Genomic DNA, 26,432 nt, shown 5'->3' on the forward strand with positions numbered 1-26,432 from the left:
ATGCAGAGAATACTGATTTGCTAAAAGACACAGATGATGAGCCTCAGGGAGAAACTGCCCTGATTTGAATATTTATCCATCTGATCTATCGAAATGAAACACGAAGCCTACTGTTTTGTTATACTTTAGTTTACAATTTAGTTCAAAATGACATACGACATATTTTTGCAGTCCTAGTTACGCATTTTAGATATGCATTTTTCAATGGAAGATGAGATGAAATTGTTCAAATGAATGCTTATTTTATAGCATATAATTGTTTATTTTCCATTGACAAGGCTGTCTGTAGATTACGGCACTAAAAGAGGATGTAATGCTTCTGTTTTGCCAAGTAGAAATGGTTTTCAACCAGTGCCAATAATCTCAAAATGGCCAAATATTGGCATGTGGATATATCTGTCTTATCACTAGTATGCAGTATGTATACTGTACATATATTGTAAACTTTCTAGATAGTCAGACTCCCAAAGATAAGATATATTTTACACAAAACTGGATTGCAAAATCACTGCTTGAATGACAATAATAGCAAGTCTTTTTTCGTTGCACACTGTTTCTCATACTATTTGAATATATAGTGAGTTGTTTTGGGTATATATTGCAGTATTCCACTGTGAAAATGTTCTCTGTCCTGTTCACTGCTGTTAGTTTCATGTCAGGGAATGTTTGGTTCATTTGGCTCGAGGCAGAAATAGGTTTATTTAGCTTTGAGACTGAGGTAAATCTCCTGAAGAAGAGGCTGTTTTTCTTTCTTCTGTGTTTTTTGATAGACGCTAAATGCACTGCTGTGACCGAGCAATTCAAAGTGAAGGGGAACCTGTGGCGCACACACTTATATCTCAAGTGAATATTGTTGTTTTTTTGTGGTGACACTAGATGCAGATGTGGATTTGTTTTCTCTGAAAGTTGTATTGCCTCTAGGTACTCGTTTACATTCTGAAAGGTCTCGCTTTCGTCTGTCACACTTGTTCAGAGCTCTGAAGACTCCTGGGATTTCTGTTCATTTGTTTTTTTTTGGTTTACTGTGTTTTGATGTTTGCAAAGTTAATGCGGTATAGAGTTAGTGATTTGAACAGACTCATCCTCCACGTTTGTGACATGAATGAAAGTGTTCCAGACTTTTTTTTCTTTTTTTTTTAATGATTTAAAAAATATCACAATCATTTTTTTTATTACATTTTTTAAAAATATATTTTAAAGCTGAAGTGTGTCATTTCTGCGTCACTAACATCACTTAGGGTAGGGCTGTCAAACGATTAATCACGATTAACCGCATCCAAAATAAAAGTTTGTGTTTACATAATATATGTGTGTGTACTGTGTATAATTATTTTGTATATAAATGCACACATGTATATATTTAAGAAAAATATGTTATTTATATATAAAATGTTTATATTTATATAAAATATACATTATAAATAGGCTACATTCAGTCTATATACAGTATATACATGCAAATATTTCTTAAATACACATGCATGTGTGGGTATTTATGTATTAAAAATAATTATACACAGTACACACACATATATTATGTAAACACAAACTTTTATTTTGGATGCGATGAATCGCGATTAATCGTTTGACAGCCCTAACGACTCGGTTACTAACGTAACCTCGGTTCCCTGAGAGGAGGGAACGAGTATTGCGTAATAGCTTTACGCTATGGGAAAACTCCTTTTCTCGAGAAATATTGAAGTCTTTATGTAAAACGCATTGCAGCTGCACAGCATACAGCAATGAGCGAGGCAGCTCGGTCATTGGCTGTGCTGCGGCAACTTGCACGAACCAATGACGGGGCGACTCTGAACCCGCTTCCAATGAGCGTGCTTCGCGCCCACGCGCGTCAGAGCCCGCCAAGATGGGCGTGGCCAAGGGCTATATATTGGGCGCCCCGTCGTCTGAGTTCTTTAGGTTCAATCGACTGAAGCAAACTGACCAAGCACAAGCACGGCATCATTCCCTCCTCTCAGGGAACCGAGGTTACGTTAGTAACCGAGTCGTTCCCTTTCGAGAGGTTCCTCCTATTGCGTAATAGCTTTACGCTATGGGAACGCCATGTAAAACGCCGTGCGTGCTGACTTCGCTTCTATTAAGCCGGAGGCCGGAGCCTGAGCCTTTGAGCGAAGTAATTATCCAACGAGCCAGCCGAAGGCGGGTTTTATAAAGGACAACGTGGAACGGCCCGATGGGCGTCCAGAGACACACACAAGCACATTTTCATGTACTGTCATGTATGAAAAATCCTCCACATCAGTTTCAAAGATGTGATTCTATGAGGGAGGAGACAATGCTCAGCATGTACACACCCCAGCCTATGATAGTTAGACCGACAGTATGTTAGAATGCAATGAGGGGACCTGTAGGTTATAAAACCTGATAAATGTGGAAGGTGTGGCCCAGCCTGCAGCCGCACAAATATCTTGAATGGGTATCCCACTCGACCACGCCCACGAGGAGGCCATGCCTCTCGTAGAGTGAGCTCTGATGCCCAAGGGGCACTGAAGGCCCTTGGCTTCATAAGCCAGCGCTATAGCATCAACTATCCAGCGCGATATTCTTTGCTTTGACACAGCCAGACCTTTAGTGCGGTCGCCAAAGCATACGAACAACTGCTCTGTCTGTCTGAACAGGGCAGAGCGTTCCAAATATACTCTGAGTGCCCTGACCGGGCAGAGTAAATTAGCGTCACTTTCGTCTGCTGGGGACGATAGCGCGGCCAAAGATATCACCTGTGCTCTGAAAGGAGTAGAGAGCACCTTAGGAATATACCCGTGTTTTGGCCTGAGGACAACCCTGCTGTCGTTAGGTCCAAACTCCAGGCAGTTAGCGCTTGATGACAGCGCGTGCAGGTCGCCCACTCTCTTGACCGAGGCGAGAGCCAGCAAGAGAGCAGTTTTGAGCGAGAGCTGTTTAAGGTGCACAGTTCGGAGGGGTTCGAACGGGGCACGCTTAAGTGCGTCCAGGACCGTGGCCAGGTCCCAAATCGGCACCGAGGGGGGGCGTGGGGGATTCATCCTCCTGGCGCCCCTCAGGAAACGAACAACTAGGCAGTTTTTCCCTAGTGTGCGTCCTTCGACCGGTTCATGTGATGCCGCTATGGCAGCCACATATACTTTGAGCGTGGAGGGGGTGCGGCCTGCCTCCAACAGCTCTTGTAAGAAAACGAGCACACTCGGCACTTCGCATGTCTCAGGATTCAGGTTCCTGGATTTACACCAGTCACTGAACACCTTCCATTTCTGGGCATATAAGCGCCTCGTAGAGGGCGCTCGCGCCTCAGTGATGGTTCTCAACACTCCACTGGGGAGGTTCCCGGGAATCCGTTGAGGGGCCACGCATGGAGGGCCCACAGATCGGGGCGGGGATGGAGGATCATCCCGTTGGCCTGCCTGAGGAGATCTAGCCTCAGTGGAATCGGCCATGGGGCAGATTGCGTCATCTGCATCAGTTCTGGAAACCACGTCTGGTTCTTCCAGAGTGGGGCTACCAGGAGCACTGCACATTTTTCCTCCCTGATCCGACTGATGACCTGAGGTAGCATCGCGACCGGAGGGAAGGCATACAGCGGTCGGCTCGGCCAGACTTGGGCGAGCGCGTCTGTGCTCTTTGAAAAGAAGAGAGGGCAGTGCGCATTTTCCTTGGAGGCAAAGAGGTCGACCTCTGCTCTGCCAAAGGTTTGCCATAACCACTGAATCGTCAGGGGGTGGAGAGACCATTCTCCTGGGAGAACTTTGTCTCTGGACAGCATGTCCGCTCCCTGGTTCAGAACACCTGGCACATGCGGCGCTCTCAGCCAGCGCAGGTTGCGCTGGGACCATAGTAGGAGCTCCCTGGCCATCGAGTGCAGGGAGCTCGATCTGAGTCCACCCTGACGATTTATATGCGAGACTACCGTCATGTTGTCCGTTCGGACTAGGACGTGCTCGTCCTTCAGGTACGGGAGCAGGGCTCTGAGAGCCAAAGCGACTGCTTTCAATTCCAGACAGTTTATATGTAGGCGCTTCTCCGGGTTTGACCACAAGCCGGAGACAGGCCTGCCCTCGTAAAGGGCCCCCCAACCTATTTTGGAGGCATCTGTCGTGATCATTTTTCTCCTTGTGTTCACGCCCAAACTCACGCCGGACTGATACCAGTCGACAGCTTTCCAGGGCGTCAGGGCTTTTATGCAGCCGTGATTTGCTCTGATTAAAAAGTGGCCCGAGCGCCATGCGTGAGTGGGGACACGGCTCTTGAGCCAGCGTTGGAGAGGACGCATGTGCAACAATCCTAGCTGGAGTACAGCTGATGCTGAGGCCATGAGACCGAGCATCCTCTGAAATCGCTTGACGGGGGCGCGCGCACCCGCTCTGAACGATGTTGCAAGGCGCCGAATAGTGAGCGCGCGCTCTGATGAGAGGCGTGCTGTCATCTGCACCGAGTCTAGCACTATTCCCAGAAAAGAAATATTCTGGCTGGGGGATAGCATGCTCTTTGCAAAATTGATTTTTAGACCTAGGCACTCTAGATGACTGATAATCCAAGACCTGTGTGTCACTAACTGGCTCTCTGATTGTGCTAGTATTAGCCAATCGTCGAGATAATTTAGTATTCGCACTCCCCGCTGTCTCAGGGGGGAAAGTGCTGCATCCATACATTTCGTAAATGTACGGGGTGCCAGTGACAGGCCGAATGGTAGTACTGTGTACTGGTATGACTGTCCCTCGAAAGCGAATCTCAGAAATGGCCTGTGATGAGGCGCTATTGGAATGTGAAAGTAAGCGTCTTTCAGATCCACTGACAGAAACCAATCCCCCGGGCGAACTTGCGCGAGGATATGCTTGGTTGTTAACATTCTGAACGAGCGAATCATTAAAGCTTTGTTCAGATGTCTGAGATCTAGGATGGGGCGGAGACCGCCATCCTTTTTCGGGACGAGAAAATAGCGGCTGTAAAAACCTGCCTCGCTCATAGAGGGGGGCACTGTTTCTATAGCGCCTTTCTCTATCAGTTTGAGCATCTCGGTGCGTAGAACATGTGAAACATCTTTTCTCACTTTCGTCTCTACCACTGCTGTGAAGCGGGGCGGTCTGCGAGCGAATTGGAGCGAGTAACCGTGTTTTATTATGTTCAAAACCCATTTCGCCATGTCGGGGATATTTTCCCAAGCTTTCGCTCGCACAGATATGGGCTGAATGCTGGCCGGGGGCGTGTCGCAGTGACGTATGGCCCCCGCCAGCGAATCGTTCTGTGTAAATACCGAGCTTAGGCGCATAGACCGAAACATAGGCGCGCGCTGAGCAGCTTTGTTGAATGCCGAGTGCAGGGGTGCGTGTGAGATTACAGGCACGCTCGCTGTAATGCTCACAGAGTGAGATGGGGAAATGTTTAACACTGTGTGTATAGTGCTTATGGGTGGGGGTGCATAGACTGTGGTAGGCACGCGCGCCACTTTCATAAAACTTCCCGCTCGTGGCGGGAGGTTTTTGGCCATATAAACAGTGTTTGTGAGATGGGGTGCGTGCATAACAGCGGGCACACGCGCTACTCTTATACAACTTCCCGCTTTTACTGGGGAAGTGTTTATAACTGTGGGAACAGTGCTTGTGTGTAGTGGTGCATACGTAACAGTTGGCACACAATCTACATTTATGGGGCGTCCAGCCTGAGCTGGGAAAACATTTGGCACTGAGTTTACAGTTTTGATATGTGGGAATGCGCACTTTGGTGTTGACACGTGACCCTTTAATGACACAGGCAGAAAATAGCTCTTTATGTGATTTCTGTGTGTCGCCGTAAAAACGGCGTTTGTTTGCAGGTGGGCGAGCTGTGTGGCTGGCACATTGGCTGCTTTATAGACATTTCCAGCCGCCTGTGAGGGGACTGGGTAATGCTTTAAACGTTTTGGAGAGAACGGTCTGGCTCTTGCGAGACACGCGCTCTCCCTTTTCCTCCCTGTAGCTAGGAGGACTTACGAGGCTCTGGGTTCAGCACAATCCTGGGCCGAGGTCCCCGTCGCTCGGGCGGCTGTTTCCTGTTGGCGGAGCGCGAGCGGCGTCGAAAATCCGTTTCAGGTTTGGGCTGAGAAACGGGGGGCGCCGTCTTAGCTCGCTGCTGCTGAGGCGGCCGTTGGCGGCTCTGCGATGAGCTAGATCGCTTGGGCAGGAAGTGACGCATAGCCTGTGAGTCCTTACGGGCTTCGGTGAAGCGCTCGGCGAACTCCTTCACCGCTGGTCCAAACAGGCCGCTTTGGGAGATAGGCGCGTCGAGAAATGACGCCTTATCTGCATCCTTCATTTCTGTTAGCGTCAGCCACAGATGGCGCTCAAGGACAGTCAGGTTAGCCATAGCACGGCCGATGGATTGGGCGGTGGCTTTTGTAGCTCGCAGCGCTATGTCAGTGGCGCTGCGTAGGTCCTTAAATGCCTCAGGATCGGGTCCAGACTCGTCCATACTGCGGAGAAGTTTGGCTTGAAAAACCTGGAGGACAGCCATAGAGTGAAGCGCTGATGCAGCTTGGCCGGCGGCGGCGTATGCGCGACCGGCGAGAGCTGAAGTAGATCGGCAAGGCTTCGAGGGATGAGAAGCTTTAGCTTTCCATCCAGCGTTGGAGGGTGGACACAGATGATTGGCCACAGCTTCCTCGAGGGGCGGAGTCCCCTCATAGCCTCTTTCTTTCGCGCCGTCCACAGAGGAGAGCGACAAAGAAAAAGAAGGCTTCAGGCGAGCGGAGTGCGGGGCTTTCCACGACTTCGTGAGTTCGTCGTGAACTTCCGGGAAGAAGGGGGAGGGTCTTTGTCGAGGAGCCTGTCGGCGCCCCTGCAGGAACCACTCGTCCAGTCGGCTGCGGGCGGGTTCTTCCGGGGAAGACCAATCGAGCCCGAGGTCTTCCACGGCCTTAGAGAGAATGCGGACGATCTCAGAGTCCATGCTGGAGCCCGCGCTCGTGCCCGCTAATGTCGATGGCGCGGGGTCGAAGGACGAGCCCGGCCAATCGTCGGATGCAGCATCACAGGAAAAACTGTCATCCTTATCATCGTCATCCCCTGACGCGCCAAACGAGACGAGCCCCATCGCTCCGCTGGAGGGGTGCTGGTCCGCCTGTGTGAACTGGACTGGCGGCGGGGAGTCTACGGGTGGTGGTGAAGCACGCGGGGATTGGCCCGGCGTGACATCACTGCAAACCGCGTGCTCCGGCGCCCTCTGTGAGCGGCGTTTTTTCTTTTGCGGCTCGACTAGAGGAGATGGCAGCACGGAAGAGGTGGGCTCTTTCGCGGTGAAAACGGCGAAGCGAGCGCGCAGCTCGGTGAGGCCCAGGGCGTCACACTCGGGACATCCGCCTCGAGTAAGGGCAGCCTCTGCGTGGTCCGGTCCCAAGCAGCGGGCGCAGATGATGTGACGATCCCCGTCCTGAAGAGGGCCTCGACACGAGGCGCAGGAAGGCATTGAAACAACGCCTTGGAAATTTGACTCTTTTAGAAAAAGTGTCGCGGGGGCGAACACTGATAGCTTTGTAAAAGGATATAGATGGTGCGCGCCGGATGGCTTAGCAGAAGGGCGATCGAAGGCGGCTGAAGGCGCCGGCGTCCTCGAAGCAGTCCTGCTGTAGGCTTGTCGACGGCGGCGGCGAAAAGACTCCAACAAATCCGGAGGATCCAGCGAAGAGAAGGTTCTTTGCTGAAGGAGATTAAATCTAAAGAACTCAGACGACGGGGCGCCCAATATATAGCCCTTGGCCACGCCCATCTTGGCGGGCTCTGACGCGCGTGGGCGCGAAGCACGCTCATTGGAAGCGGGTTCAGAGTCGCCCCGTCATTGGTTCGTGCAAGTTGCCGCAGCACAGCCAATGACCGAGCTGCCTCGCTCATTGCTGTATGCTGTGCAGCTGCAATGCGTTTTACATAAAGACTTCAATATTTCTCGAGAAAAGGAGTTTTCCCATAGCGTAAAGCTATTACGCAATAGGAGGAACCTCTCGAAAGGGAACTTAGGGTATCAGTATCATCAACTGGTATTAGATTTTTTGAAAAAAATTGTTATGTATAAGTAGCATTAGGCAAAAGTAATATAAATGCAAAAACAGAGTAAATGCACAATTAAATATCCAGTTTACAGTATTGTGAAATGTGACATTTACGCACCCTCTCAAAAACCTTCCATTCTATGACACATGAAACGAATGCTTATACAATGTTCTGGATAATGCCGAAAGAGCCGTTCTGTACTATAATGTCAATGTGTTATACAAAGGAAAGGGATTAATTCAAACTATAGTCTCACATATAGGGCTGTCGCGGTGAAGGAATTTCCCTTGCGGTAATTTTGAGTGGCTCAATAGCGCGATATGCGGTATTACCGCCATTTATTTATTTATATTTATTTGTTGCTATAAATACGTGTTATGACGTGGTCAGCATACACAAAAACAATGTAACCAATGTAACCGAAACTAAACAGCGTTTCTGCGCATTGAAAGACTGTCACTCAGCACGCAGTTACATTGTTATGCCAACGGACTGTCTTTGAGGGAGTCATTAAACCGTTCATTCAACGAAAACGTTCAAAAAAGCTAATTCCTTAAATGATAGATGTAATAAAACAAGGCGTTAATTATTTTTTTTAAATTTGAGCTCCACTTTTCAAGGCTCAGCTGGCCAGCAATGCTTCACTTTTGGGCAAAGCTGAAGCACTGCTTCACCTAATAGAGACCAATGCTTGACTCGCTGCTTTCCCCCCACGGCTTCCTCGCGCTGTGTAATGCTGACCAGCAAATACCCTTACACGTTAAAAGGATGATACGACAAATATTTCGCTTTCCTTGGAAACGGCAACCTTTTCACGAATATACATAACTTGACTTCAAAGACAGACGCAGGTAATCGCACGCGCTCAGGCGATCTCATTCACTGTCTGTTTAGGCTTAAGTCCAAATCCACGAAGCCTCTGTACAAATCACCATGATAAACAGTCTTGTTATCATTATTAACTTATTTAACATTCAATACACATGGTACGAACTACGAAGGGTGGCCTTATGAAAAAAGAAAACGCGGTTTGGCGGTTGCTGCGGTTACTTGCATTCCTCTGCGGTTGGCCTGTCAGTAGCGCGGTATTGCAATATTGCGGTTATCGCGACAGCCCTACTCACATAGCCAGATCTATACAGTCTATAGTCTCAAATATACTTTATAATCAAACTATCATAACTTATCTGTTGACATAATGCTGTTGAATTGCGGAGCTGGTGCAAACTTATCCACATCGCCATGATCAGATGCTTTCTTAACTGCTGTTTTCTCACCGCTGTCACTTTTGTTGTGTTTATTTTGTTATTGAGAGGAAAGCGTGCAGCACGAAAAAGAATTTCACCATGAGTATATTCATACTTTGCAGTCACGTGACTACCATGGATACCTGGCGGGCAACAAACGGGTATTTTTAACGTAGAGTCCTGTAGTTCCAGGTCTTAGGCCGTGTGTCCACCAAAGCGTTTTTCCACGCCCCTGGCGTATGTTTTCAATTGTTTTCAATGGGAGCGCCGCATTTTTAGAACGCCATGAGCGTAACGAGGCGCTGGACGTTTTTTTCCACGCTGAAGAGCTGAGAGCTCGGCGTTTTTACTGGTCGCCGAGGGTTGAAGAATGTTCAACTTTGGGTAAAACGCAGCGCTCATCACTGTCACTTTTTACCCAGCCATCCAATCACAGTGGAGGAGGGGCGGGACTAATACCACACCGACCAACTGTCACAACATTCTTTCTGTACAACGACATCAACCAGCAGAGCTAACCGAACAAAATGGATGAAAAATACATTTTTAGTATGAAACAAATTATCTGCGAAATCAGTTACAAGTAAACTGTGCTGCGGATATTCTGTATCATAGCAACGAAACGTCTCAACGGAAAAAACGCTGCGCTGCTAGGCGTCTTCAGCAGAGCATCTGTCCTTTGGTGGACACACGGCCTTATGGGTCTTTTAGCTATCAAGTCTGTTAGCGAGCTAGCTGCATAACTATGGACTAGAAATAGGATTAACTCCAAGGTAGCTAAATTGTGTAAAGCAGACAAGGTTTTTTAAGATAATCGAGCAGTAATAATTCCTCCGTAAATACTCTAGCTCTACTGTTGGGTCATCTCTGGTTCTCATTGAAAACCATAGATATCACAAACCTCAAAACACCAACTTTTGTATAGTAAAACTGGCGACGTCCTGGCAAGATCCTTGATTAGTTTACTGGGTTTCGTTGCTGGAGAACGACGTTCTTGCCCGCCAGCCAGTACTTGTGACGTCACGTGCAAAGTATGAATTGAGGCCTTGAATCACGTTCAGTCTCTTACATGTGCTGGCTGCAGTTCACTTTACGGCCACCGGTGTCGCTAATATCAAAGGCTTCTGAATTCTACATATAGACGCTTTAACATTATAATTCTGCCGTATATTTCCAGCCTAAGATGCTGCTTGTTTTTTTAAATGCTGCGTTAAATACTGTAAAACCGGAATGAATAAATCATGCTGACACTTTTGGAAATGCAGTTTACATCAGTATCACACCCCTGGTTGTGCTGTGAAAGGCTGAATGGAGTTCGGTAGCTCTCCGCTCTCATTAACGCACACAGTGTTATTGAGTCTGCAGGAGAAAGAGACGAGGGCAGACCGTGGGTGATGTCCTCTCACTCCATGCAGAAACACCGGCTCCACTGTGAGGGTTATTACCTCTGGAAAAGGGCTGTAGGTTGTTCTCAAATAACATTGCTGCCCATAACTAAGAAATATGGGATGGCAGCAGCTCTCATTGGCTTTACATGTGCCTCATGTGAACCCACGGGCCCTGTGCAAAATGAGTCTAAGTGTGGACTAGACCGAAGCAGAGCGGTTTATTAACCCCAGATCAGAGATAATATGAGGGAAGCAGAGAGCTGAGGTGTGCTTACAGTGAACGCTGGTGGTGCTGCTGTCGTTTGGTTTGGTTTGGATGACAAAAGTTGACCTTGTACTGTGTTGTAGTACAAATTATCCAATGCATGTGTTCAGAATAAAACACTGCCATGCTATTCTTACCATTTCAGCTTTATACAGTATGTACACTCTGCAACATTTTTTGAATGCATTGATTTTTATGTATTTATTTTACTATTTAACTTTGCACAATTATACGTACAGTTAGTTGCATTTTATTATTTGCGTTCAGAAAATTGTGCACAAAATTGAATTTAGAATGCACAAATAAAACAAAAAATTCTGAGAAGATAACTGATACCACTCGCTGAATTAAATATGCAAACGTATTTTTTTTTATATTTGCATACTTTTGCATACTCATTTTTACATATTATTTAACATTTCATTTGTATGCATTGATACTGTATCCCATTATGTAATATACTAGACTTGACCTTCCATTTCTAATATGAAAAATTATTAATTAATAAATAAATTGATGATTAAAATAATAGTATCTTATTTTTTATAGAATATCGATCATTGAAGCATCTGGAGCCTTCTGAAGTATATGACATTGGTAACCAAACATATGGGATGTGTTGGGATAAGTCTATTTATTTTAATTAAATGTTTAATTGTTTATTTTACTGTCCTACGCATGATTAAATAGTTAGTTGCAGTTTATTATTTGCATTTAGAATAAATTTTATTCTATTTAAGTCTACTACCTGACTTGAAATGAAAACGAAATGTTCAGAAAATTGTGCACAAAATTGGATTGAAATTACTTTTATTCTGAGAAGGAAACTGGATGCCAGTGACTGAACTAAACATGCAAACATGTTCAAACATTTATCTATGCAGGTTGCATTTTATTTTCCGTATCGAGCTGCTGTTCGTTGATTCGGTTTGTCTGTCATTAAATAACGTGCCAAGCCAAAGGTTCCCCTGAGGAAGTTGTTTAGGTGTGTAGAGTGATTATACAGTGACGCAGGGAGGAACAGTGTGTGATGTAGTGCTCACTTTGACTAAAGTGCTGAGTAAGTGTTATTGTAAAGGTGAATAATGGACAGAATAAAGAGGGAGTTTTTGCATTGTCGACACTTTCACTGAATCTCAGACCCATGTGGACTCACACTCCTGCTCAAGGTTACAGAAATACAGCTTTTATTATGCTTTTGATATGATGAACAAATCAATAGTATCATTACCGATGCTTGACATTAAGTCCTGCCTCTCTGTTTAAAGAGCAGTCACTGTCTTGGTTTGAGGGTTGCTGCTGTTGTTACTACAGTGTTTTGACTTGTTGCTAGGGTGTTTTGGCTGGCGGAGATGAGTTACTCAACACGGTTAAATACTTTACTAATCTCTAACACTAATTGTGAGCAGTTGTTATAGTGATTTGTGATGATAATCAGCATTAGTAGAAGTGTATACGACCTGTTTTTATTCTGTTACTGCAAAAGCGCATAGCCACAAAAACAAACAAAACAGAAAGAGACAATAGGTGTGAAGTTGAACTATTTATCATGCACACCGTTGAGTCGCATCCATTCATACACACACACACACCCTCCCACCGCAGTAAAAGAGCCACATGCCCACAGATCTGTGTTTTGTGTTTCTGCAGAAGTGCCTCATTATTTCAGCAATGCTGCGTGTGTTTGAGTCACACAACAGCGTCCCGTTCTGCAGCGTTCCCTGTTCTAGTGCCACACTTATCATCCACCTGTCGTACTAATTATCATTTTGCATTTTCCTGGTGACCTTGTGTTCATGAGAACAATTGTATTATTGACTACTATTTTGAAAAGTAAAACTCTTATCTTTTCTTATCTTATCTTATCTTATCTTATCTTATCTTATCTTATCTTATCTTATCTTATCTTATCTTATCTTATCTTATCTTATCTTATCTTATCTTATCTTATTAACTCCTGACAGATACCACAGCACTTTTCTCCCATTTCATTGTTTCAGTGTCACCACTACTTTTTTTTATATATTTAACTTAGGAGAGAACCTCACTGAGATTAAAATCTCTTTTACAGGAGTGTCCTGGCCAAGATAGGCGGCCCAATTGTTCAAACACACACATATAACAATAAAACAATACAACACACAATAAATTAGTATTAAAAATACATTTTCAAATCATTAAATCTTTACACACTACATATTGTTTTCACTCAGCAGGGCTTGAAAATGCTCTTATAGTAAATACGTTACCGTTCAAAAGTTTGGGATCATAAATTAATATTTTTATTCAGCAAGGAAGCATCAAATTGATCATTTATAATGTTACAAAAGATTTCTATTTTAAATAAAGGCTCTTCTTTTGAACTTGCTATTCATCAAAGAATCCTGAGAAAATGTATCACAGTTTCCACAAAAATATTCAACTCTTTCAACATAGAAAATGATATTCTTGAGCAGCAAATCATCATATTAGAAGGATTTCAGATGGATCATGTGAGACTGAAGAAGACTGGAGTGATGATGCTGATGCTAAAAATTCAGCTTAGATTAGATTTTACAGTATAGTAAAACAGTAAATAGTTATTTTAAAATATATTAATATTTCACAATATTACTTCTTTTACTGTATTTTTGATCAAATAAATGCAGCATTGGTGAGCATAAGAGACTTCTTTCAAAAACATTTTTTAAAAACCTTGCCGACCCCACATCATTTGAACGGTAGGTTATATGGCTCAAATGCAAAGTTGGTTGATTACATAATTGCAGATAATAAATATAATTGCATTTTATGTTTTCATTTGCAATTGCTCATTGAAGCATCTGGAGCCTTTTGAATTCAATACTGAATTTTCTGCTTTAAAGTACCTCATTAACAAACAAAGATATGCAATGTGTTGGGATATGTCCATTTAAATAATAATAATAATAATAATAAAAAGTATTTTACTAGCTATTCAGGGGTATACAGTTTGATGCATTTTATTGTTGCATTTACCCTTGGTTTTTTTGTTGCATTTTGATTTTGCAACTCATTTTTGACCTACTGATTTAAATCATCGTAATTTAGGGTTTTTTAATACTTGTTCATATGAATATTCACTGTAGTTATTACATAGATTACATTGATGTAATTGTTTAGAACACATTGCAGCCTACAGACATTTAGAAACTATAATAGTTATAATAATAATAATAATGAAGTTGTCACAGTCTTCGTCTGCACCTGTCTGTCTTAGTCATCTTCACTACACTACCCAGAATCCTCCTTGTCTCCACACCTGTACTCACTCCCTCATTATCCACCTGTCCCTCGTCATCATCATCTGTGTCACCTGTCTTCACCTCGTTAGTGTTCATTTGTCTCTGTATTTAGTTAGCTTCTGTTCATTCAGTCTTTGTCGGTCGTCGTCTATGTATGGTTGTATTAGTACTCTTCTTCAACCCGCACCACAACCCTGACAGAACGACCGACCAAACAAAAGATGGACTCGGCGGGCCATACCCTAACAGACTACCTCATCAGGATCCTGTTTGAGAGAGGTCTCCGCATCACCATCACCCCAGTGATGCCTCCAACCATCTTCGCCACGCCGTCCATTTTCACCCCGGATCCAGCAGAGCCCGCTGATCCTGCGCCAGAGCCCGCTGATCCTGCGCCAGAGCCCGCTGATCCTGCGCCAGAGCCCGCTGATCCTGCGCCAGAGCCCGCTGATCCTGCGCCAGAGCCCGCTGATCCTGCGCCAGAGCCCGCTGATCCTGCGCCAGAGCCCGCTGATCCTGCGTCAGAGCCCGCTGATCCTGCGCCAGAGCCCGCTGATCCTGCGCCAGAGCCCGCTGATCCTGCGTCAGAGCCCGCTGATCCTGCGCCAGAGCCCGCTGATCCTGCGCCAGAGACGATTCACGTCCAGCCTGCCCAGCCAGAGACGGTTCACGTCATGCCTGCCCAGCCTGAGATGATTCATGTCATGCCTGCCCAGCCTGAGACAGATCCGTCCTGCATCAAGCCTTCGCCGCTGGTCCCGTCCAGCCCAGAGCTTCCTTCGCCGCTGGTCCCGTCCAGCCCTGAGCTTCCTTCGCCGCTGGTCCCGTCCAGTCCTGAGCTTCCTTCGCCGCTGGTCCCGTCCAGCCCTGAGCTTCTTTCGCCGCTGGTCCCGTCCAGCCCTGAGCTTCCTTCGCCGCTGGTTCCGTCCAGCCCAGAGACCCCTTCGCCGCTGGTTCCGTCCAGCCCAGAGACCCCTTCACCGCTGGTTCCGTCCAGCCCAGAGACCCCTTCACCGCTGGTTCCGTCCAGCCCAGAGACCCCTTCACCGCTGGTTCCGTCCAGCCCAGAGACCCCTTCACCGCTGGTTCCGTCCAGCCCAGAGACCCCTTCACCGCTGGTTCCGTCCAGCCCAGAGACCCCTTCACCGCTGGTTCCGTCCAGCCCAGAGACTAGTAATGACTCTGTCACTCTCCCCATTAAATTTTTGGGGGGGGGGCCATAAGGCTCCGCCATGGCCGCCCGAAGGGCCTCCATCGCCATGGCCACCCGAAGGGTCCGCACCGCCATGGCCGCCCGAAGGGCCTCCATCGCCATGGCCACCCGAAGGGTCCGCACCGCCATGGCCGCCCGAAGGGTCCGCACCGCCATGGCCGCCCGAAGGGTCCGCACCGCCATGGCCGCCCGAAGGGTCCGCACCGCCATGGCCGCCCGAAGGGTCCGCACCGCCATGGCCGCCCGAAGGGTCTCCACCGCCCTGGCCACGCCCATGTCCTGCTCCGCCCTGGCCACGTCCTGCTCCGCCCTGGCCGCCTTCACTTCCTGCTCCGCCCTGGCCGCCTGCACTTCCTGATCCGCCCTGGAGGCTTCCCGTCCCAGTTTGGCCACGCCCTGGCCAGCCTTCAGGGCGCCCGCCCCCCACCCCATTGATGTTCTACGGCGCGAGGTCGCGCCTTGTTGAAGGGGGGCGTTCTGTCACAGTCTTCGTCTGCACCTGTCTGTCTTAGTCATCTTCACTACACTACCCAGAATCCTCCTTGTCTCCACACCTGTACTCACTCCCTCATTATCCACCTGTCCCTCGTCATCATCATCTGTGTCACCTGTCTTCACCTCGTTAGTGTTCATTTGTCTCTGTATTTAGTTTGCTTCTGTTCATTCAGTCTTTGTCGGTCGTCGTCTATGTATGGTTGTATTAGTACTCTTCTTCAACCCGCACCACAACCCTGACAGAAGTAGGCCTAGACGTATTATTTCACATGTTTTTTGGTTTGTCTTTCATTGATTGAGTCTGGGCTGTGACTGCTGGTCGGCACAGAGTGATGTGATATGTGAAAGAGCAGTTTTGTGTCAGCTGAAGCAGATGCTGAATGCTGGAGCAGTGCTGCGTCATGATCTTCACACTAAATTAAGTCTTTTTTATTCTCTTCAGCACGCCTCCTTTGTATGCAAATGAGTCTTGTGCCATATTCGCAGAAGTCAGCGCTATTTGCCGGGTGCAATTAACATTGTACCATTAGTGGACACCTAAAACACGAATCAGAATCTCAGTTGATGTTTTCTGCACTTTCTATTGATCATGGCAGCAGTAATTCATTAAATGATGATCAAATGATGTTGAGAGCTTTATAGCAGGTCATATATCAAGACATGATGCATAGTTCATCATGCTTTCTGCATTTGAAATGGCCGATTCAGGTGTCTGCATCTCAGTGGAGGAGTGACGCTGTACAGTCACAGTGCAACATACACATCAACTGCTCAAAACACAGCTTTTACTAAAGCTTTTTAATGTTTAATTATTATTAGGGCTGTCAGTTAAACGCGTTATTAACGGCGTTAACGCAAACCCATTTTAACAGTGTTAATTTTTATCGCACGCTTTTTGGCCTAGCAACCTTTGTAGTTTTTTTCACATGCTTTTGCAACAGGACGCGGCTTGCGCTGCGCTGCGCTATGAAACCCATTCATTTCAATGGCTTGCGCCGCGCGAGGACGTTTTGTTGCTTCGTCGACCAAAGCGCAAGCGGATCTAGCTAGACTGGAAACAAAACAACAGGCACGACGCACACACTTGTTTGGGCTTGCGAGCCGGCCAAATAGTAGGTTAACGTTACAATTTGAGTGGATGACGAGCGCGAGACGCCGAAATGGATGCCAATAAGATTCTGAATGGAAAGTTTCCTTTTAAAAAGTTGCCAAGTTGACGAGACCAAAGTGATCTGTGTGTTTTGTCGTTGTGAACTGAGCTATCATCATCGCAGCACGTCCAGTCTGAAATACCACTTGATGATGCCCAAGCACACACACACACACACACACACACACACAGCTGATGCGAATTCTCCGCCCCCTCGTCAGTATCAGGACCTCATTAGTATTTCTTTCACCCTTTTATTGATGGACAGTGTTAGAGAGTGAGAGATTATTTGCTCCAAGTGAGAATGTTAGTGTGAAATTGAACACAGTATATGCCAATTTTGTTTTCTATAAAAAAACATTTGCACAAAGCAAGCCGATCCACTTTTCCATGTTGATAAGAGCATTAAAATGAGAAAAAAGAATGGGACAAAAAGAAATCAAGAGACATTTAGAATAGATCAAAATGTGCGATTAATCGTGAGTTAACTATGACATTAATGCGATTAATCGCGATTAAATATTTTAATCGTTCGACAGCACTAATTATTATTATTATTAGAACACGTTTGGACTGTGTTCAGAGCGGTTGCTGCATGAATAAAACTTTATAATAAATAATAAAACAGTATTTGTAGCAAGCCTGCCATCCAAAAATCACAATATTGTGCTTTGTTACTTTTGATTTGAAACAAAATCTCAGCTCCTGTCAGTTGTATTACAAAATTCATACAATAAACATGTTTTTGTGGCTCTTTAATGTGGCGTCACGGATCGCTGCACTCCTCAGTTCAGAGGCACGTGATCGGATCATCTCTTCCTCTTTACTACAGCATGAAAGAAACATGAATGATCATCAGAAAGCATGATGAAAGATACAGTGCAACTCACTGAAATGTATCATGTCTCGAATGTTAATCGCTGTTTCAACCACGGAGAGTCATCAATAAAACAGCTCGTAAACAAGCGCGCGTAATGTTACATTTACCTCAGAAAAACAAGTCAATTGATATAAACTCGATAGTTAGCTAGTTAAAATAACTCTACAAAGCCTGTTAGTGATGTCTTCATCATTTAATGAATGTTTGAATTAATCTGTCATGAGAGCAAGTTATTACAGCTTATTATTGTTTAAATGTTTATATTTCGCCAACAAATTGGAGTAAAAACATTCTGTTATCAAAAAGCTAATATAAAAAATGCATTATATGTGCAATTTAAATGTTTGTACAACTCAGTTTTATTGATTATCAAATACATTTGATCAGTTATTTTGAGGGATTATTGGTTTTCAGCATCCTGAATTTTCGGTTTCGACCCAGTATTTTCATTTCGGGGCATCACTAATTATTATCATGGCACTCAGAACCGATCCACAGGGTGGGAAACTGCGTGCACTAATTATTTTGGGTTTGTTTTTGCATAATTCATTGCGATTTTTAGCATTAACAATATTACCAACTTCAGCTTTAAGTGAGCCTGTTTTCAAACGTTGCGTGTTTGCATTTCTGCATCTCATCTCTCTCTTCGCTGTTAGTGGCTGATGAGGTTGACTTGAGGTTGCGTCGTTGGCCTGGTTTCTGTCCGTCCTAATTTCCTCCGGTTGACCTCTGACCCCCTCCCCCGGCTGAAAGGGCAAGTCTGTCTCCTTCCAGCTCTTGTCAGGTTCCCCCTGCGGCCCCGAGATGCATCAGAGAAGCTGTGTGGAGATGCGTGGCGTTCCCCTGCACACCTGCTGCTCTTGTCTTTCAGGAGGGGACTTCAGCTCTGCGGGCCGGCGTTTGGTGTCACCTCTTTGTGATTAGGGTCACGACGAGCGACCTTTGGCTGCTGGAGTGCTGGTGAGGGATGGGAAGGGCAGCGCGGGGCACGTGCGTTTCGATGCCGTCAAGCTGATACTCAGAGCTGGTGTCATTTTGTTCTGTTCGTCTCGCTGCCCTCACACACATTCTGCTTGAATAGATTTATTTTCCATTCTGTCCCGCAGCAGAGGCAGTTTTTGTGTTTGATCTAGGTTTGTTTGCGAGGCGAGCGCTGCATGGAAATTCCTCATATATCCTTCACCACAAAACATGGAGATTCCTTTCAAGCTGTTTCCTAGATAATATCGAATATTTTTTTTACCACCTGTGGTGAAAAGCCTGTTTTTAATGTTGTTTATATGTCTGTGTCTGAGAGTATTTTCTCCTTAAAACTGCAGTGAATCAAAGACTGAAAAACCGCCTGTGTCCTACCGTCACCAACATATAACCATGCGGGCTTTTCTCCACTGACTTTCTATGATGTTCAAAGCTAAGGATGCTGATTTTCAGCAGGCTGCTGTTTGATGGGGAACATGAACAGGATAGCAACACATTATTAGCTGTTTGATAACGTAGTCAAGCCAAAGGCTACTCATATATTAATTACTGTTATGCGTCCGACGTTGTAGAGAGCGATTCATAAAACGCATCCCCATTCTGATACATCGACTAGATCATCGGTTCCCAACAGGGGGGTCGCGTCATATTTTGAAAAGTTTTGAGCAATGAGCATTAAATAAAAGTCCTTAACTTTTTCCTGTTCAAAATTGACAAAATTTATATAATGAGCGAGTTCATCATGAATCCCTTTTTCAATCCGTGTTTTTGTCTTATCCTGAACCACTATGGTCCACCTATAATAAGTGTTTACATTGGGACTATTTTACACTGGTTCAGATCGCTGCCGCTGCGTCACGCCCAGTACCTGCGTGACTCATCATAGACGTACACAGAGAGAAGTAGTTCCGGCTGCAATGTTCTTCCGAAAGACGCATTAGGCCGGGCCTGTTCACATATCGCGTCTTTTGCGCGCTCAAGTTCGTTATTTCAAATGTAGGACGCGTTTTTTTCCAAGCGCGTCCGCGCCGTATCGAGATAAAAACATCTCAACTTTTCAGAATGCCGCAAGCGCACCGTAGGTCACGTGACAAGAACCAAGCACAGCAACGACAGACGCCTCCGGAGCGCAACCGCCCTAGCGCTTTGGGAAAAGGAGAACGCGGCGCGTCTAGCGTTTTCTACGCGTTTTTAGGCGCTATATGTGAATGGCACCTTATTCTGTTAATAAACGCAAGTTTATTATCGCTCGCTATAGCGCCAAAAGCGTAAAAAATAAAGCCTCACAAATAACTTGCAAGTATTGAGGCCCCAGACAGCAGTCATTTAGTAATAGCATATTCTTTCTTTCTTTTTTACCTACACACCACTGTGAATATTTTGGTTTTTGCATTTCAAATAGGGCCAAAATATAGGCTTCTCCTAGGCTTACGTTTTGAAATTACAAAGGGCCTACTGATGTTTTTGTTATTGTATTTTCAATATTATAGGCTATTGTTTGTGCATAAACATATCTGGTTATAGTAAACATACCGTTAGTTTGAAAACAACATATTCTGTCATCCTTGCTACAAGAGCGATGATATCATTAAATGTGAAGGGGGGACCTAAAATATTTTCTTGGGAAAAAGGGGGTGTCAGACAAAAAAAAGGTTGGGAACCACTGGACTAGATGAACCTGTATAATTCGCTCTTTCTCTTCTTCTTTTGAATCATTTTCTTGTTCAAACATGGCAGATTTAAACTGTGGCTGTGAGTGAGTGGAGGCGGGGGCTTATTTGCATATTCATGGACCTCGTATACTTAATTAAACAAGGCGTGTAAAGTTACATTCAAGCTATTTTAAAGCATGAAGAAATGATTTTCGCAGGAAAAATTGTTTAAATATGTCATTTTGAGTATCAAAGGGCAAGGCAAGGCCTTCAGGAAGGAAATGCGTTCGGGAAATTTGTTACTTTTCAGTTCCATTTTTTTGGTTTAAAATATTCTATTGTCTTACATTTATAGAATGTTTGTAATTCAAAATGTAACTGTCAACGATATTTTTTTTATTTCTTTTTTATTTAACCTTTATTTAACTGGGAAAAGTCCCATTGAGTTACAGTAACTCTTCTCCCAGGGAGTCCTAGCCAAGACAGGCGGCCAAAAAGTAAAAAGTAAAAAAAAAAAAAAAAAAAAAAAAAAAAAAAAAAAAAGACAGGACAAAGATTACATATTACACCACAGGAACGTGATGTCACTGTAGCAGTTGTATTTGAATTCTGATTGGGCTTTTTTCTCGCAGATATTTGCATAATAATTTCGATTGGTTTCCTCTACTTGTGTTTCTTTCATTCACAGACAGCTAGTGAGAGAGCGAGGCAATGGAGCAGAACGCAGCCGTCTTGAGTTGAACTGTTTAACTTTAAGTTTATAGCTTTAGCTACTAGTTTTGTTTGATTGTCATTTGCAGACTGCAGCATGTGACTGAAAGAAGGAAGTATTTGTTTTTCCTTTGAAATCTTGATTTCAAACAATCTTGTTTCTCCTATTTCCACGTTGTCTCTCGTATGTGTAATTTTTTTTTAATGAATAATTTTATTCAGCAAGAGTGCATTAAATTGATCAAAAGTGACAGTAAAGACATTTTAATGTTACAATAGATTTCTGTTTCAAATAAATGCTCCTCTTTCTATTCATCAACGAATCCTGAGAAAGTGTATCACGGTTTTCACAAGAATATGAAGCGGTTTTCAACATCGATAATAATCAGAAATGTTTCTTGAACAGCAAATCATCATATTAGATTGATTTCTGAAGGATCATGTGACACTGAAGACTGGAGTAATGATGGAGTATTTGGAGTAAAATATTCATATAGAAAACAGTTATTTTAAATTTTAATAATATTTCAAAATATATTTTTGTTTTTGCTGAATTTTTTTTTTTATCAAATAAATGCAGCCTTGGTGAGCAGAAGAGACTTTCAGAAACTCACAAACTTCTAAATTCTCGTGGACTTTCAAGAAAAAGGAAATGAAGGTCAAAATAATGCGCTGCGATTTTTACAGTCTTTGTTTATGAACCCTGAGATCCTTTACATCTGTCTTGTTTATGATTTCTGTATTGTCTGTCTCTGAGGATTATCTCATCAGAGAAAACGCAACTGTTTGGAAAGTCGTGGTGGCATTTATCCTTTCTGCATGATTCTCGGCCGGTCTCAGTGTGTGACAGTCAGTGAAGTCTGATCCTCACAGATCACAGGAGAACAGAGGAGTCCGGCTGTGTGAATTCGACCGCTGTGGTTCAGTTGTGTCCCCGCGATGGGCCTGAGAAGCTCTGATGGGACCCCAGCCAACAAAGAGACGTGCCTCTCAGTATGCCGTCGGCGCATGTGAGCCAAAAAGTGTGGTTTCATTTTTTTTCTCTTTTGGTTTGAAGTGTCCATTTTAAACGGAATGAAAGACACACTCGATCCTGTTCCGATTATAAAGCTACAAAGCGTGAAACCGGAGCGGAGAGTGTATCTGTCCCGGCCACCTAAAGAAGAACAAAGAGTGTTTGAACGGATCCTCTTAGACCGCCATTGTGGCCACAAATGGAAATCTGGTGAAAGATGTCGTCGGTGAAGTGAGCGCTAGTAATGCGAGCATGCAAATAATCCACTGGCATTCCCGGGAGAGATGGGAGAGGCAGGGAATAGTTTTTCAGCTCAGGCAAGGACATTTATTCTGACTAGAAAGGATTTGCTTAACAAAGAGAAGCTGGAAGGTGTTTGTGGTCGAAAAGGCTGCTTTGAGTCACTTGGTTAACCTTACTTTGCTCTTAGCGAAAGTTTGTAGCTTCTAAATCAAGGCACCGTGGCATAAATGATTATTAGTGGTGTTTGCGAAGTCAATCTTGAGGTTAATGGTGTGATGAAACCTCTAACACAAAGCATTAAAGTGCCGTGTGTGTGTGTCGTCCTGCGGCGTTCGAGCTCCACACATGAATGATTCCTCAAATCGGGTGTGCTGTTACTTTACTAAGTGATCAGACGAGTTTGTCAAAGTTTTCTGCACCAAAACCATACAGTTGCAGTCATAGGTTTACGTACGCCCTGCAGAACATGTTAATAATTAAAGCTTAACGGTTTCATTAATAGAGTTTCACGGGAACTATGCAATTTTATAATCCCTCTTTGTTTAAATTATTAACGATTTGCTGATTCTGCAAGGTACATTCTGAACTGATTTAGTTTTTCAGACCCATTTTTCATGCTTTCTCTGAATTAAACAGACTGTTTGTGCTTCTATATTTAAGACTTCTTTATGTAAATGAAGTCAAACAGATTGATAATTATAATAATGAAGTATACTTGATCATGATTATAATTGGTCAACATCAGGTTGTTTCACAAGTTATGTAAACTGGCATTCTTGTCATTATTTGCTTAAAAAAAAATGAATATTGATTTGCATACTTCAAAACGTTAACACTTTATTTCAATAGTCCACTTTACACATTCTACTAACTAATTGCATTAGTTTTAGTGGACTGTACCAAACTGTTAGTAGACTGTTAGTGGACTGTAGCAGACTGTTAGTAGACTGTAGCAGACTGTAGCAGACTGTAGCAGACTGTTAGTAGACTGTAGCAGACTGTAGCAGACTGTTAGTAGACTGTAGCAGACTGTAGCAGACTGTAGCAGACTGTTAGTAGACTGTAGCAGACTGTAGCAGACTGTAGCAGACTGTTAGTAGACTGTAGCAGACTGTTAGTAGACTGTAGCAGACTGTAGCAAACTGTAGCAGACTGTTAGTAGACTGGTAGCAGACTGTTCGTAGACTGTAGCAGACTGTTAGTAGACTGTAGCAGACTGTTAGTAGACTGTAGCAGACTGTAGCAGACTGTTAGTAGACTGTAGCAGACTGTTAGTAGACTGTAGTGTTAGTAGACTGTAGTAGACTGTAGCAGACTGTAGCAGACTGTTAGTAGACTGTAGTGTTGGTAGACTGTAGCAGACTGTTAGTAAACTGTAGTAGACTGTTAGTAGACTGTACAGACTGTAGCAGACTGTTAGTAGACTGTAGAAGACTGTTAGTAAACTGTAGTAGACTGTTAGTAGACTGTTAGTAGACTGTAGCAGACTTTTAGTGGACTGTAGCAGACTGTTAGTAGACTGTAGCAGACTGTTAGTAAACTGTAGCTGACTGTTAGTAAACTGTAGCAGAATGTTAGTAGACTGTTAGCAAACTAGCAGACTGTTAGTAGACTGTAGCAGACTGTTAGTAGACTGTAGAAGACTGTTAGTAGACTGTAGTAGACTGTTAGTAGACTGTAGAAGACTGTTAGTAGACTGTAGTAGACTGTTAGTAGACTGTAGTAGACTGTTAGTAGACTGTAGAAGACTGTTAGTAGACTGTTAGTGGACTGTACAGACTGTAGCAGACTGTTAGTAGACTGTAGCAGACTGTTAGTAGACTGTAGCAGACTGTTAGTAGACTGTAGCAGACTGTAGCAAACTGTAGCAGACTGTTAGTAGACTGGTAGCAGACTGTTCGTAGACTGTAGCAGACTGTTAGTAGACTGTAGCAGACTGTTAGTAGACTGTAGCAGACTGTAGCAGACTGTTAGTAGACTGTAGCAGACTGTTAGTAGACTGTAGTGTTAGTAGACTGTAGTAGACTGTAGCAGACTGTAGCAGACTGTTAGTAGACTGTAGTGTTGGTAGACTGTAGCAGACTGTTAGTAAACTGTAGTAGACTGTTAGTAGACTGTACAGACTGTAGCAGACTGTTAGTAGACTGTAGAAGACTGTTAGTAAACTGTAGTAGACTGTTAGTAGACTGTTAGTAGACTGTAGCAGACTTTTAGTGGACTGTAGCAGACTGTTAGTAGACTGTAGCAGACTGTTAGTAAACTGTAGCTGACTGTTAGTAAACTGTAGCAGAATGTTAGTAGACTGTTAGCAAACTAGCAGACTGTTAGTAGACTGTAGCAGACTGTTAGTAGACTGTAGAAGACTGTTAGTAGACTGTAGTAGACTGTTAGTAGACTGTAGAAGACTGTTAGTAGACTGTAGTAGACTGTTAGTAGACTGTAGTAGACTGTTAGTAGACTGTAGAAGACTGTTAGTAGACTGTTAGTGGACTGTACAGACTGTAGCAGACTGTTAGTAGACTGTAGCAGACTGTTAGTAGACTGTAGCAGACTGTTAGTAGACTGTAGAAGACTGTTAGTAGACTGTTAGTAGACTGTAGTAGACTGTTAGTAGACTGTTAGTGGACTGTACAGACTGTAGCAGACTGTTAGTAAACTGTAGCAGACTGTTAGTAAACTGTAGTAGACTGTTAGTAGACTGTAGCAGACTGTAGCAGACTGTTAGTAAACTGTAACAGACTGTAGCAGACTGTTAGTAGACTGTAGTAGACTGTTAGTAGACTGTTAGTAGACTGTTAGTAGACTGTAAGTAGACTGTTGGTAGACTGTAACAGACTGTAGCAGACTTTTAGTAGACTGTAGCAGACTGTTAGTAAACTGTAGCAGACTGTAGAAGACTGTTAGTAAACTGTAGCAGACTGTTAGCAGACTGTTAGTAGACTGTAGCAGAATGTTAGTAGACTGTTAGTAGACTAACAGACTGTAGAAGACTGTTAGTAAACTCTAGCAGACTGTAGAAGACTGTTGGTAGACTGTTAGCAAACTAGCAGACTGTTAGTAGACTGTTAGTAGACTGTAGTAGACTGTTAGTAGACTGTTAGTAGACTGTAGTAGACTGTTAGTAGACTGTTAGTAGACTGTTAGTAGACTGTTAGTAGACTGTAACAGACTGTAGAAGACTGTTAGTAAACTCTAGCAGACTGTAGAAGACTGTTGGTAGACTGTTAGCAAACTAGCAGACTGTTAGTAGACTGTTAGTAGACTGTAGTAGACTGTTAGTAGACTGTTAGTAGACTGTAGTAGACTGTTAGTAGACTGTAGTAGACTGTTAGTAGACTGTTAGTAGACTGTAGTAGACTGTTAGTAGACTGTTAGTAGAACGCTCGCTAATCTGTTAGTATGAAAGAGCCAACAACGCATCAAAGACACTCGCAGATGCGTCGCCGAGCCCAGAAAAATATCTAGCATGCTAGATATCCACAGCTGTCGCACGACTCAACCTCACGTGATGTCATGAGCTACAGCCAATCAGAGCAAGGCATGGGTTGAGGTCAGTATTCTTCGCTGGGTATTGGCGCGCGTGCTGTTTCGCGTCATTTCCGGTTCGTTTTATCGAGTGATTTTTTGTGACAAAACGTGGTTTGTAGACAAGATAGAATCGTTGGGTGACAGAGTTGTTGTCAACTCGTGTAGTGCGTCACCTCCTGTTGCGGATCAATCACATTGTGTCGTGTGGTGTGAACAGCTCAACAACTTGAACACTCATGATTTCACAGAGAGCAACTCTTGTATTGTGAACCGCACAGTTCAGCCCGACGTTTTAAAATCATGTAGTGTGAACTAGGCTTTAGTAGACTGTAGCAGACTGTGAGTAAACTGTAGTAAACTGTTAGTAGACTGTTAGGTTAAGGTTAGGTATTAGGGTT

The 26,432-nt window shown here is 44.2% G+C and overlaps 1 protein-coding gene across 2 annotated transcripts in view; it reads left to right on the top strand.

Moving 5' to 3' along the window:
* cntnap3 (contactin associated protein family member 3) overlaps positions 1–26,432 on the top strand; it is a 193,344-nt gene that overhangs the window by 90,435 nt on the left and 76,477 nt on the right. The gene's annotated exons all lie outside the window — the stretch shown is intronic.

Source organism: Rhinichthys klamathensis, unplaced genomic scaffold (assembly GCF_029890125.1).
Source record: "Rhinichthys klamathensis goyatoka isolate OS25496 unplaced genomic scaffold, OSU_Roscu_1.1 h1tg000183l_1, whole genome shotgun sequence".
In the NCBI taxonomy this organism is placed as follows: Eukaryota; Metazoa; Chordata; class Actinopteri; order Cypriniformes; family Leuciscidae; genus Rhinichthys; species Rhinichthys klamathensis.